The 15,448-nt window shown below is 35.6% G+C and overlaps 1 long non-coding RNA gene across 1 annotated transcript in view; it reads right to left on the bottom strand.

Annotated features, from left to right (window-relative positions):
* Positions 1 to 2,951: 2,951 nt before the first annotated feature.
* Positions 2,952 to 15,448, bottom strand: part of LOC141584873 (uncharacterized) — a 50,591-nt gene continuing 38,094 nt past the window's right edge. Inside the window, exons 4-6 of the long non-coding RNA XR_012518131.1 lie at positions 6,272 to 6,353; positions 3,474 to 6,074; positions 2,952 to 3,332 (exon numbers count right to left, since the gene is read on the bottom strand). This is a non-coding gene — a long non-coding RNA (uncharacterized LOC141584873). The remainder of the gene's footprint in view (positions 3,333 to 3,473; positions 6,075 to 6,271; positions 6,354 to 15,448) is intronic.

Raw genomic sequence — 15,448 nt, 5'->3', positions numbered from 1 at the left:
GATTACCTTGTAGAAACTTCAAGATTTCTCACAGCAGCAAACTCTATCATGTGCACTGCAATGTATAAACGGACAGGGCAAAAGCCACCACAGGAAGGACATCCACGTTAGAGTCTTTAAAATTTCTTTATCCCTTGGTCTAAACTGCAGATTGGTGTCCTTCCATTAAATGCTTTGGTTTGCTTTGATAAAGGCTGTTTGTCACAACCCGTGTTTAGGGGCAGAAGTTCTTGGGTAAAACTTGTCATTATTTATGTACAAGAAAGGAAAACCTTGTCTATTAAATTAATTAGAATGTGGCCTGAAAAGGAATATTTTTGATCAGTGAAAACAGAAGTCTTCGGGTAAAGGGAAAAAGAGGCAGAAAGGTTCAAAATACAGGGCTGCATTGTTTGCAGAAAGCCTGCTGCTTCTTTTATGCCTAACTGAACCATGCCAGGAGCCCTCTTGAATTTCTACAAGAATACAGTTTCAGATCATCTGCATTCAGGGCCAGAGTCATGGCCCTGGAACCGATAATTGCCTCTGACAGGATTTAATTACCTTCTCTAGGACCTTTTCTCTGTTTGATTGGAGACCACCCCCTGCCTCCGATCAAATCAGACAGTAATAACACGCTGAAGCGCAGCAGCCAATCACGAGTCAAGTCTGAACAGTGACCTTGCTGAGTCGAAGCTGATTGGTGGTGTCAGCCTTGTCAACGGTGTCAGTGAACCATCAGACAAGAAAGAGCGAGGGGGGAGCGGAGGAGAGCGCCGGGAGATAAGAGAACAGCATTAATGCTAATGGAGGCTGTCAGCATTCAAGGCTCCAGGCCGCCTTGCAAGCGGCCTTGCACAAAAACAAAAATATTAGAGAACTCATACAAGTCTAAAATATTCAGAAGGGGAACATTTTCGCTTCTCCAGTTTGGGGAATCTATTCAAGGTATAATTCATATGCAATTCAAATGAAGTGACAGATACACGCACATGATGTGACAGAATAATTTTCATGAAAAGAAAAAGCCCCACAAAACTTATCCAGATGAATTTGTGGGGCAAGGGGCGGAGGAACAAACTACGTACGTGACTTTTTTGTTGTTGTTGTTAACTATGGCACTGCGAATGCTGGCATTTAAGATGCACCACAAAACTCTGCTTTTAAAATTAACCTGACTTAGCAGTCACTATATTATTTATGACCATTTTAGTGTGGAATATGAGCCTACTTATAATGTTAACAAAGAATAATACATTCATTCAATGGCCAATCTTTATGTACATATAATTTTAAGATTATTTATAGTAATACATAATTCTGGTGATCTGCAAAAAAATAGCTTAACTAAGACATAAAACTTAACCTCTATTCTGTTGAGAAAGGTACTTTTCCCTGTGAAACAACACCATGGCATCAGTGAGTTACAATATGCAGAAAGTCTGTTACAAAATGGTAATAAACTGAGATCTGGAAGAGAAGTAGAAGGCATTATGAGTTCTGTACTAATTTGGAATTTATTCATTACATTCATCTATAAATAAAATGATCTCCACAGCATTTATTTGGTTTCTGTTTATTTTGTTTTGAGCATTTATTTCTCACTTTCTTTACAAATGTAGCATCTAATACAAAATAATACATTTACAGAGGTGTATTGTAATTTCTCTTAGAGGCTAAAATTCAGTTATATTTGGAGACATGGAATGTTTATCAATTGTGATTCACAGTATATTTATCATAAGTTTTTAAATAAAATTGTGGTCTAATTTAACACCTTTCAAAAAAAGGCACACATTGTGATATGACTCTCAGATTTTGCCAAATGGAATATTACTTTTAAAAACAATATCAGCTGATTCAAGGTTAAGACAAACTTTTGCCACATCTCTACAGATACACATTTCTTTGAGCAGTTTTCAGCTTCACCAAAAATTTTTACCTGAACAGCCCTTGCAGAATTTGACTCTGTGTTTTTGCTTCTGTTGTTTAAACACGTCTCCCACAAGGAACATCTATTTAAATAAAGAATAGACTTATTTTGTATATCTACAGCTATTTTCCTTTATGGTCATGGAATTTAAAAGATAGTCTAATTAACATATACCTAAATCATATTTTTATATTGAATTGGAATTTATAATGGACTTGTTAAGATGATATAGTTATTTCAACTTTTGAAGAACTATTTGCAACAACCTATGGAGATACAGTGCTACTTTGAAAAGATGGTTTATTTTCAGAACCCTGTGTTTAAAACAAAGTTATCTAGGGGAAAAATGTATCTTACACAAGAAATCAGAATCTTTAGAGTCTGGTTCCAGGTTTACTATCGACAAGCTGTCCAATTTGGGTCAAGTCATTTTATCTTCATGGGTATTGGATTCCTCAGCTTAAAAAGGCAGTTAACACGAGGTTACCTAAAGTTAAAAGTATGTAGAGTACAGGTATAATTAGTATGCAGACATAATAACAGACTCACTCTGCTTCTCAGGGACACTAAAAAAGCTCCTGTTTTTTTGCAACTCAGAGTTGCTGAGTTTCTCTGCCTCTATTTCCTCCAGCTGCTTCCAGCCACACCCCTTACACTACTTAACATACACCTTCACACTCACAGTTCTTAGAAGCGACCATTATTGAGGTAGGTAACAAGTAGTCACTGTCAGTGTCAGAACTAGACCCTACATCTGTTAAATCTTAGCCTTAGGTTCTTTTAACCCACTTTTTGACACTTGGAACTAACAAATTGTATTCAAGTAAGTGTTGACCTTTTACTGCAGTGGTTTTAAGTATTTTTCATTTGTAGACTCTACATCTGTCATGACATCTTACATGTGTAACAGAGCAGATGCTTAACAAATGCATTTTGGAGACTATAACAAAATTAAACAAACCTAGTCTGGTGTGATTATCATCAGTGTGAATTATCACTCACTGTTGGCCACTATTTCCAATTCGAAAACATACAAAACTCTAAAAATTAGGACAGATTTTATTTAGCTATTTTGAAAGTGTTCAAGAGAGCAAAACAAACAAGTATGTGTACATTCCAAACATGAGAATATTTTTATGTCTCCAAGCAGGCAGTCAATTATATTTTATTTCAATGTAGGATGCTACGCTCTCCAAAGACTATCTACTCACAATTGTGAAAGGAAGGGCAAATTTTCAGTCTGTCCTCTTGTTATCCCATCTTTAGTCAGTTATATCAGAGCAGCCTTAAAAGAATGAAGAAGAAAGAAGTATCATGCCTTATTTCATTTCTTTAGCAACAATGCTATTATTCTCACCCTGGAAAGGTGAATAATTAATACTCATCTGACTTCACCTAATTAAATCCACATTTGCCTGCTCTAAAATTCAGTTATATTTGAAGAAATGGAATGTTTATCAATTGTGATTCACAGTATATTTATCATAAATTTTTAAATAAAATTGTGGTCTAATTTGACTCCTTTCAAAAGAAGGCATACTTTGTGATACGACTCTCAGACTCTGTTCATTTGAAAATACCTTCCTTTAGAGAAAATAGACATTGCTTATCTTCACAGTTCATATTTCTTAAATGGACACTTTTGGAATTAAAGAGATTTTATCCTGGTTTTAAATAGCCTTTTTCTTTTTGTGCTAATCATTAGGAATCAATGACAAAGTCTACTATTTTCTAAATAAGAGAAAGAATATTAACCAATTTCTGGGTTAAGATTCTTATAAAACAGATTATCAAGAATCTTGTAATCCTACAAATGTTCCTTTTTTTCCTGGAGAGATGGGGAAAAATGCTTTTTGGTCCTTTAAAAACTGAACGCAGACACACAAAATTAGAAATTAAAGAAAAGCCATGCACCAAATCTGGCCTTATATCTTGGTTGCTGTTTCAGAATGATCCTTGCATAATCTGAGTTACACAACAGAGTGACTCTAATTGCAAATTCAGTCACTCCTTGACTGGAGTTTAGAAATCAATTCCCAGTAGATATGACACTCTGTCATTCAAAACAATAGAATTGTCAATATTTCACTATCAACAGCCTAGTTGCGGTCTATTTCAGTACAACACAAATTCAGTTCTTTTACTGTGCCAGAAAAATCTTTTTTATTCCGTGTAACCTTGCCGAACGTTTCCAATAATTCAAAACATGATGGAAAATTAAATAAAATCATGAGGTTGCCACAATTTACAGGGAAAATTTCACTCAAACACTTCTGAAATCAAATTTCTGATCTTTTCCTTATTTCATATTGATTGTCAACTTCACTTGTATCCTTGTGGCTCAGCAATTTAAATTTAGGTATAAATCACCCAAGGGAGAAGGAAAGAGAGTATTGTGGACCTGGAACAGGGTAGGAAGAGGGTGAAGAAGATCCAGATTCAATTAGATGGTCTAGAATCTGATCTGAGATTGCAGAATCCTGAAGTTTACTTCACATATAGCAACTGAATGGCAATTACAACACAATTTTTCAACAGACTCCACTTGGCATCAATTCTCTATCCATCGAAGATTCAGAGGAAAGATAGGACTCAGATATGGAACTGGAAACCAAATGTAAATAGAAAAGTGATAAATGCATAGTTTTGAATCAGTGAATGTTTCCAACTCTGAAATTCTCAAGTTTTGACCCCTAGCTCTGAGTTTACTTCTCCTTTCGTGACCTTATCAAGTTACTGACTGCCAAAATCTCAGTTTCTCTTTCTAAATCCTGGACTCTGAGGTATTAAGAAACAATTCTTACTTTTCACAATGTGAACTTATAAGATCCCTAAATAAAATACCCAAAGCTTACAGTGTTTTGTCACATTATTGTTGTTACTATTGCAACAATATTGGGGTTTGTCTGTGTGTTTCCGAAAGGGTGTTTCTAAAAAGAATACATCTGATTAAGTGCACTGTTTATTTACTTTAGGACCCACATTTTAAAAGACTTGCACACAAAAAGGCTTAGAAATGCCTCCAAATGAAAAACTCTAGTCAAGTGATTACTCAGCTGGCAAAATGGAAATTTCAAGTTGCATAGACAGCTAATTGTGGCCTGCCTGTGAAATGACAGGTCTATAATTTTTAGTTTTGTGTGCATTGAAAGCCAGTCACCTTGACACTCAGTGGTCCATTATCCACCGGCCACCAACCATATGATGATGTTCAAGGAGTGACAGGCACTTTCCATTATGGGTGATGAAACACACCGTGCTTTATTTGGATAAAGCTGTTCTGAGGAAAAAAAGAAAGTCAGGTGCCTACTCCTCCCCATGAGCAACAATGACACTAACACACCTTTAATTCCGGAGGTTGAACTTCTTTGTTCTTGTATAATAATAACAACCATCAGTTACTCTTGGTATTTGTTGCCAACATTTTTGAAGTGCTTTAATATGTCACGATCTTAGCCTTTTAAATATAAATTTCACCTCTTAATGTCAAGAGCTCTCCCCATTAAATTATATTATGTTGGAAGAACTTGAAACCTGATTAAAGCCTACATCCCAGGGAAAGCTTAACATGTTAGTTCTTTATCTATTTTCCCCCTCACAGCTATCATTTCAATAGCTCCAAAGTTTTATGATGTGGGAGAATATTATTAAACCCAGAGCCAGGAGATGAAATTGTAATTCCAGTTGTGAACTAATTGGCTGTTGGCTTTGAAGAAGTATATCACCTCTCTGAGCCCCAAATCTTTAAAATAAAGAAGCTGGAACAAATGTTCTCTTCATTCTTGTCTATCACTGGAAGTTCCTGTTTCTGTATAAGTATTAAAGTCTTGATCATAAAATTTTGCTGGCTGCAAATAAGACCAAACTTCATTTGTCAAATAGAGCATTAAGGAGTCAGTAGTAGTCTCCTTAATCCAAGGGGATATGTTCCAAGACCCTCAGTGGATGCCTGAAACCATGAATAGTACCAAATCATATATATTACCATATTTTTTCTATACTTACCTATGATAAAATTTTATTTATAAATTAGGTAAAGAGATGAACAATAATAATATAATAATTATAATAATATACTGTAACCAAAGTTAGGAAAATGTGGTCCCCCCTCTTCCTGTCTCTCTTCCTCTCAAAATATCTTCTTTCACTGTACTTTGGGTAACTGAAACTAAGGAAAGAGAAACAGTGGATAAGTAGAGACTACTGTATTCAGCTGTAGGTCACAAAACCAATCAACTGTCAGAAAAGGGAAAGACAATTAACGATCATATCTAACAGAAAATTTGGAGGCATGTTCCTTACGATTCTTTACAGCAGCTCAGCATTATTACCAATAACTTGAGATCTTTCTGTGCTTACTGTGTGTTGTTTTCATCCTTAGATGTCATTTACATAAAAGACAGCAGCTGCTTCAGGCATCAAGTTATCTCCCAAAAAAATCCTAGAAAGAAGAAAGGAAAGAAAGAAGAGAGATCTCTTATTATCAGGAAATAAACATTTACCCAGAGACCTTGTGGTAGACTAAATAGTGGCTACCACATTCTTATTTTAGTCCCCAGAACCTGTGAATGAAATCTTATATGGCAAAAGGACTTTGCAGATGTGATTAAGTTGAGATGGCGAGATTATTCTGGATTACTCAGTGGACCCTAAATATAATCACCAGTGTCCTGATAAGAGGGAAACAGCAGGAGCTTTGACAAAAAAGAAGAGAAGTAGGAGAGATAGGTAGAAGTGGGAGGTTGGAATGATATGAGGAAGGACTCATGAGCCAGGAATGTAGGTGGCCTCCAGAAACTAGAAGAGGCAAGGAAACTGACTCTTCCTGAAGTCTCAAGAAGGAAGACCCCTGCTGACACCTCCGCTTTAGCCCAACAAGACTGACTTTAGACATCTCACTACCAGAGCTGTAAGTGAATAAGTGTGTGTTTTAAGCCTCTAAATTTGCAGCAATTTGTTATAACATCAGTGATAAGCTAATATGAGTTCCTGAGTACACTTTCCTATACATTGGATTGGCCAGATATAGGCCACGTATGTGTGACTCCTAGACACAAGGGCCCCTGGGGTAATAAGTAGCTGACAAACAAATAAAATAGACATGATTGTGTTAGATCTATTCTGATTCATCCCCTGGTCTGGGTATGTTGTTGGCCTCAAATAAATTGGGGTTCCCAAAGCATGTAAGAGTGAGGATAGAAAATTAGTAAGTTCTGTCAGAATCAGATTTCAAGGAAATCTGTGAACTTGGAGATTATTTGTATCTTGATACAGTTCAGAAATCTACTTAATTGCAATATTCACTAAGTGACTAGTCATCCTGCTTAAAACTTCAGTGACTTGAGAAGTTCTCACTGGTCTAGCCCTTGTGAATCTTTGTAGCCTGTCTCCCATTACTCTCTATGCAGTCTCACTGTTTTTTTTTTTGGCTTTTGTTACAAACTCGGCTTCCTTCCTAAGTCATCTCACCATACATTCAGTTTGCTTTCCATTGAAATCTCCCCTATCTATCCCTCCTCTCATATTCTTAGCTTAGCTAAATTCCATTGACTTATCAACTCTCAGCTTAAACAGCAATTCCTCAGTAATGTTCCTTATGACTACCCTAGCCTAAGATAGCAACACGTTGTATTCTCCTTTAGCACATTTTATGTTAACACTCATCAGACTGAAAACTATCTGTTTCATGCTGTTTTTTTCACTAGGCTGGGGCACAGCCTGGTTCTAACAACAGGAGAACATTTTCAGGGAGAGAATACGCCAGGTAATAAGGTCAGCCCTATTGGCTTGTGAGAGAGCAAAACATAAAGAAGGCAACACAACACCTTCTTACCTGTATCTTCCTGTGAGCACTGATGCTTCCATTATGTATGAAACAGTCTAACTCTTGGTTTCAACTGCTTCGTTTGACAGATTTTTGTTATACCCCCACCAGCATGTCAATATATTGCCTTAAAATTATTGGAAAGGAGCCACATTGAGACAACGTACCAACAAAAGTGAAACATGAGGTGTAAAAAAAAAAAAAAAAAAAAAAAAAACCTCTCCGTCTATCTGAGCAGTCAAAGCTCCATCTGCCTTACTGACCACCTTTCACAACAAAGCTAGGCATAAAGTACTCTTTGGAGAAATAATATTTATTGATTAAGGGCACCAAGCTTAACACTGGAGCTGTACAAGTAAACAAGATAGGGACTTTGCCCACAGGGTTATCAAACCCATCGAATCACACTGAATAGTGTTACTTGAAATTTGGTCCATATCACTTGCATCAGAATTACTTGCAGTGCTTGTTTAAAAAGAATATTCTTAGGTCCTACCCTTGACCTACAGAATCATATTTTCTTGGGGAATATTATCTCTGGTGATTTTAGACCAGCAGAGTTCAAAAACAATTACCATTAATTGAAAACAAAAATGGATAGTTCTATTTTTTTTAAGCCAAGAAATGTTGTGCTTTCTCTTGCTTCTAGTCATTCCAAAGCTTCACAGACACCCCTCCTTTCTTCTACGTATATTTGGTACAATGTTTTACAAATACCCTATTCAATTAGATATTGCAGCAGCTGAGCAATTCCAGGGTCTTCATCTATTCTTCTATGCAACTATGGAATGAACACACTGTTTACACCACAGGATAGCTCACACTTGGGGAATTGTGTTTCATCTAATTCCCTACAATTAATGAATAAGTCCTATTAATTTAATGGTGTTATCTCAGGTCCACATTTTGGTGTAAATTATTTATCCTACTAATTTAATGGCAGACAGTCACCAAGGCAAGCTTAAAGCAAAAATTTCACACATATATTGGTTATAGGTTAATTATTTAGGTGCCACAACTGGCTTTGCAATAATGAACTCTCTTGGGCAGACCCCATAAAATACATTCCTCAGCTTTAAAAGAAAACAAAAAGAGGTTTAAGGTTTTGAAGTTTCTCATGCTGAGGTTTGTGTAACCTTCTGAGTTATACTGAAATTTTAAGGAAGAGCAGAGAGAGTTTGTGCCAAACAAAAGACAAATGGGAGAACATAATAAAGAAAGAAGGAGTGAGCTGTCTGCAAAATCTTTATGTAAAAGTTTCAAAAATTAGTTGTAGCATAAATCAAAGATTTGTATTTTAAAAACTAAGTACTGGGCCGGGCGCGGTGGCTCAAGCCTGTAATCCCAGCACTTTGGGAGGCCGAGGCGGGTGGATCACGAGGTCGAGAGATCGAGACCATCCTGGTCAACATGGTGAAACCCCGTCTCTACTAAAAATACAAAAAATTAGCTGGGCGTGGTGGCGCGAGCCTGTAATCCCAGCTACTCAGGAGGCTGAGACAGGAGAATTGCCTGAACCCAGGAGGCGGAGGTTGCGGTGAGCCGAGATCACGCCATTGCACTCCAGCCTGGGTAACAAGAGCGAAACTCCGTCTCAAAAAAAAAAAAAAAAAAAAAAAAACTAAGTACTAAAAGTTCAGGGCATTGCATATTTTTAAAAAGTTATTTAAATTCCTCCATTTGTAATATATAGATTTTAATATTTATAATATCTTATGCCAAGTTTAATATTTTATTTATTTAGTCATAGTCAATAGTTTAAAAAATTTACTCAACCATTTTGATAAACCATTGGTTCTCAACCACCACAAAGTGATGCTCAGATGTACCGTGTATCTTCCACATACATGTGCCAGAATTCATACCTTGAAAACTTTATTAAAAAGTAGGATACAAACTATGAGAACAAATGAGAAGTCAAGCAGCTCATGCAATGTGATGTATTGCAGGATAGAAACCATGAGGAGGAAAAGATGCAACGTTAAGCCAGAGCTGTTGAGAAAGTGTGCATCTATTGAAAAGCTTGAGACATTTGCCTCCTGAGTGTGTAAATCAGGGTATGAAATGTCCCTCTCAAACAGAAGCACAAAGCTAAAAGGCTACCCAGTGAACAAAGTGACATTGGTAAATATAAGTTAATGACTTCACGTGTTCTGCTGAATTTTTTATGCTCAGAATTGAAAAAGCTGAGACCCATTGCCACATGTAGTTACACAGGCAACAGTAGAAATATGCACAGGAGAAACTCTTCTTCTTGGGGTTGTGTGTTTTCCTTCAGGAACTGTTACTTCACAGATAAATTGAAATCATGAGGGGCACAATATAATCTATGGAAAGAAATAATAAGCAGAGGGTCAGGCAGTTCCTTAGGGAGAAGAATATTCACTCCCTAAATGTTGGAGAACATAAAGGATTTCTGTTGTCAAAGATTCATCAGCCCTGTCACTTGATGTACGCATCATCTCCATCTCTGTTTTCCTCTGCATAATTACCTGCTTATTTTCGTGTCTTTGGGGCCTAAGTAGATTAGAAGGCCAACATTTACCTCTGCAAATCTGGGTCTGGATAAGCAATGTGTTAAGAGCAAACTTTTCAACAGCTGATGCCAATTTAAATCCCCGAACTCTCATATCTACTTTATTCTTTTGACCCATGATCTTCAGGAAATCCTTTTGGTTGTTCTGCTTCAGTGCGATCATCATTTTCTTCCTTGTCCCCTTGCTCTACTCAACACTTAGAATGAATCTCAACCCTGTGAACCCGCTCCTTGAAAATCCCAGGAGCCATTCATGCCTTCATCCCTCTCACTCATCCTTACAAAGGAAGGTTCCTTTGCAGTTCTGAAATATTCTGAGACTTCTAATGAGCACCAGATGAGCTCTGAAGTTTACATGGTATTTTTGGAATTTTCTCTATTCATATCTCATTTTAGTTTTTTTGTCCATGGGTAAACTCTTATTTTTTCAGAAACTGATTAAAGTGTTAAACAAAGTTGAACTATCATTTCAGTTTTTCAAATTTTCTGAAAACTCTGGTTCTGACTTACTATAGCACTATCTCTAACTCCAACACATATAATTTTCCTAGTCTCTAAAATAGCAAAAAAAAAATTATCTCCTGGTGCTTTAAATATCTTAAAATGGGTGGTAGTATTACATAAGGTTTTAGCATTTACATAATCTTAAACCTGGAATGAACACAGTCATTTGATGAGCATCTATTGTTCTCAGAGAAGTCCTGTCCAGATTCTCCATAGGATCCAAAATCTAATTTCAGCATGATGATTGGAAAAGTGCCTCCATATTTTCGGTTCTTTTCTTTATTCAGTTATTAAGACCGTAGCAAAAAACAGTGCTAATACTCTCATTGAAGTACTCTATTCAACAAAATAGGTAATCTAAATGATAAATGTACACGTTTTCCAGGAGATGCAATAAAGCAATTTTCGTTTGGAATGAAAAACAAATAGATCTTTATAATATGATTTTTTTTTCTGAATAGCTCTTTCCTTTAACAACAGTTAATTATCATTGAGGGGACAGACTCATTCATTTACACCCAATGAAACTGAGCCTTTAAAAAGTAAATGATTTGACTTCCAGTTTCTGGCCCAACATGTAAGGAATTTAGAACCCTTCATCCTAACAACAAGTTAAAAACTAAACAAGCTGAAAAATCAACAACTCTTCTTAGATCTGTCAGAGATGCGAGCTCACAGGGCAAACCTTTGCCCCCAAAGTTATAGAGATAGACATTAGACATTCATTATACAAAAAATCTCAATGTGTCAGTGCAGAAACCTACAAGCAGAAACCTTTGCAGGGACAAATACCGGGGAAGAAAAAACTAAGCTACCTGATGAACTGTTAGAGGTTCACTGTGAACGAGCCTGAGAAATAAAACTCCAGGGGTCACCGACATGGGAGGGCCTTAATAACCTTGTGAATTTTACCCAGAATCTCTAACAGGTCCTTAAAGTGAATACTAAAGAAAAACGCCCTCATGGGAAACTATTTCACTGGATCTTAACCTGATGGAGTTTTAACCTTATGGAAGGGAAACACCCAACTCCAGCCTACTGTAGCCATCCTGTCTCCCCTAAGGGAGGATTAAAAAAAAAAAAAAAAAAAAAAAGCACTGGTGATCAGAAGCACTGGTGAAGTTCACAGTCTAGGGCCGTTGGCTCACCCAAAGATTGGGATCTGATCACAGGACCAGAGAACACTGTTTCTACCTCCCTCATGAATAGTATACAACAAGCAAAAACAAATGGATAATGTAAACAGAGAGGTGAAAAATTTTAAAAGATAATGAAGAAATGCTAGAGATCAAACACTGTAACAGAAATGAAGAATGCCTTTGATGGGCTCATTAGCAGATTGGACATGGCTGACAGAAAAAAAAAAAATCTCTGCATGTAAGGATATAAAAATAGCAACTTCCAAAACTGAAAAACAAAGAGAAAAAAGACTGAAAACTGAAAAAAAAAAGACAGAAAAGCTAAGAACTGTGAGATCATGACAAAAGATATAATTATGCACACTGAGAATACCAGAAGAAGAAGAAAGAGAGAAAGGAACAAAAGCAATATTTGAAGGAATAATGACTGAGAATTTCCCCCAAATTAATTTCAGACACCAAACTACAGATTCAGAAACTCAAAGAACATCAAGCTGGACAAATGCAAAAGGGAAAAAAAGTAAATTTCTGTATGTCATATACAGAGTATATAAATATAAAGAAACAAACTTGAAAGAAGACAGAGGATAAAAATTACATATAGAGGCTCACAGATAAGGATCACACCCTTCTTAGAAACCATGCAAGCAAGAAAGTGGAGTAAAATATTTAAAATGAGAGAAAAAAATCCATAAAGATTTTCTCAGACAAATTTGTGGCCAGTAGATCCACCTTGCAAAAAATGTTAAAAATTCTTCAGATAAGTGATACGGGTCAGAAAATTGGATCTTCACAAATGAAGAGCAAACATCAGAGACTGATTAAGTGAAGGTAAATAAAGACCTTTATTTTTTAAATTTTCAATTAATCTAACAATTAACAGTTTGTTCCACTTAGTAATGGCAACAATTATAGAATTATGTGTGCTTATGTATAAGTGAAGTGAATGAAAGCAATGATATAGGGGATGGAAGGGAGCAATTAGGAATATTTTGTCATTCTAAGGTAATTGCATCATCTGTAAAGAAGTATTTGAAAGTGGATTTGGATTAATTGTAAACATATATTGTAAATGTATATTGCAAATTCTAGGGCAACAACTAAAAAAAGGAAATATAGCTAATATGCTAAGAAAGGAAAGAAAATGAAATCACATAAAATAACTAAAACCATAAAAAGGAGGAAGAGTATGGAAGGCAAAAATAGAAACACAAAGCAATGGCAAAAGTAGAAACCAAAAACAAATATGGTAAACATTAATTTAACTGCATCAATAATTTAAAGTCAATGATCTAAATATACCAATTAAAAGGCAGGGATTGTAGGAGTGGACTAAAAAACAAGACCCAATTATATGTTGTTGAAAAGATATCCACTTTAAATATACAGACATATATGGATTAAAAGTGAATGGTCAGACAAATATGTAGCATGCTACTACTAATTAAACGAAGGGTGGCATAGTTACATATTAATTTCATATTAGTTTTTTGCAGAGCAGACTTTTGAACAAGGAAGGATGGGTGAATAGGTAGAATGCAGAGAATTTTGGTGGCTGTGAAACTATTCCATATACTACAATGATGAAGATAAGTCACCAAACATTTATCAAAACCTATAGAATATACCATATCAAGAATAAACCCTAATATAAGCTATGGGCTTCAGGTGATTATGAAGTGTCAATGTAGGTTCATCAGTTATAGCAAATGTACCACTCCAGTGGGGACGTTGGTAATGGGGGAGTCTGTGCATGCACGAAGACAGAGAGTGTATATTAATAGGAATGCTCTGTACTTCCTGCTCAATTGTCTTGTGAACTTAAAACTTCTCTACAAATAAAATTTGTTTATTTGAAAAAGTAAAATAATAAGTAAGATAAAAGTAAATAACTTGTCCAAGATCACACAGCTGGAGAAAATATTTGAAGCTGGAGCTCCTTTTTTGCAGTTTCCCTATTACACCACGTCTTACTCACCTGTCAGTTTTAATTTTTGTTTCTTATGCTGAAAAATTAGGTAAAATATTTGTTTGTCCTGTGCCCTTTCCTTTGTAGAGCCTGACTTACTCTTTCATAAATGAATCAGAATTTCCCAGATGTTCCTCTAGTTACATCCTGATTAATGCCACATATATTACTCAGATGGAGAAAATGGGGTTTAGATTCATTTGTATTTCAGGATTTTCCTAAGACCTCATCTTAATATTACAGAAGCATACAGTTCAAGTACGTCTTTTTTTCTCTTCTCAGTGTATCTAATATTTCTTCTCAGGTACACATATTCTTCAGAAGCTTCAAGTAGACCATTTCCATGCCAAGAGTTGTTCAGTGCCATAAATTTTAATTTCTTGATTATCTGTTTAAGCATAATCTGTATTTCATTAGTATTACTTATTTCTCCCTAGAGAAAACTACAGACATCTTGCATCTGTTTCTCATAGTCTGATATAAATAATGAAGATAAACATTACGTATGAAAAGACAGTATACGGTTTCAAAATATTTTCTACTACAATCTTAACATTTAAAACTTTTATTGAAATTCATATTCTATCTTTTATAATCTTAACTTACAGCAGGAGTAGTGGAAAAAATACTGTGAAGAGCATTACTGCCTGCCTTCCATATTCAGCATTTGCAGACTGTTTCTCCACCATCAGGAAGTTAGCTAATGTGAATGTCTGGTGATTGGAATAGAGTTTACCAGAATTCTTTCAACAGAGATTTGAAGAATTAAACTAACTTCTACCTTAAGGCAGAGGCATCAGTGTGCTGAACCTTGAAATAATAGGCTAAATAAAAATCCCATCACTTAACATCCTTCCAGATCTATAAAGGAAAAAAATATAAATTTAAAGTCAAATTAATATTTTTATTTTTTCTAAATGAACTAAAGCACTTTAAATAAAATTCTCATCAAGAAACACTGTATAATTTCGATGTGTGCTTTAAAACTGCAGTTTTCGGAAATAAGGAGGAAGGGGAGAGGAAAATATAAAAGAAAAAGAGAAATTTGGTTTTCTTTCTAATTTTCTTAGAAACCATTAGTTTGGCCATAAGTTCATGGAACCATCTAAGTGATAACATTAGAGAAAAAAGATTGAAGAAAGTACTGATGACTGGTCAGTGGGTGTTATTTGGACCTGTGTTTTCTGGGACTCAGAAAATTAGTAGAAAATCATAGATTGCCATGATACAGAGGATAACGGAGGTTGATTGATTTGGGTTTTGTTTTATTTGGGTTTGGCTTGTTTCGTTAAGAAGGTCTTGAATAAGGTGTCTCTTCTAAGGTAGTATCTAACCTAGAACTGAAATTGCTTTATTCATTCATTCTTTCATTCAACAGAATGCCTGATTTGAGGAAACGACAACAAAACTCAGATCTATAGGATGAGAAGACAGATGAAGGGCAAAAGTAAAAGGACCACATATGCAAAGTTCCTACAGCTGTCAAAAGTTTGAGAGAAAGAAAAGTCAATATAAAGACTTTTGTTTTGTTGCAAAACAAAGTCTGAAGAGAAAATTGGAAGAG

This window comes from Saimiri boliviensis, chromosome 6 (assembly GCF_048565385.1).
Source record: "Saimiri boliviensis isolate mSaiBol1 chromosome 6, mSaiBol1.pri, whole genome shotgun sequence".
NCBI lineage: Eukaryota > Metazoa > Chordata > Mammalia > Primates > Cebidae > Saimiri > Saimiri boliviensis.
The sequence above is the reverse complement of the archived record's forward strand: the minus strand, read 5'-3'. Positions and strand labels throughout refer to the sequence as shown.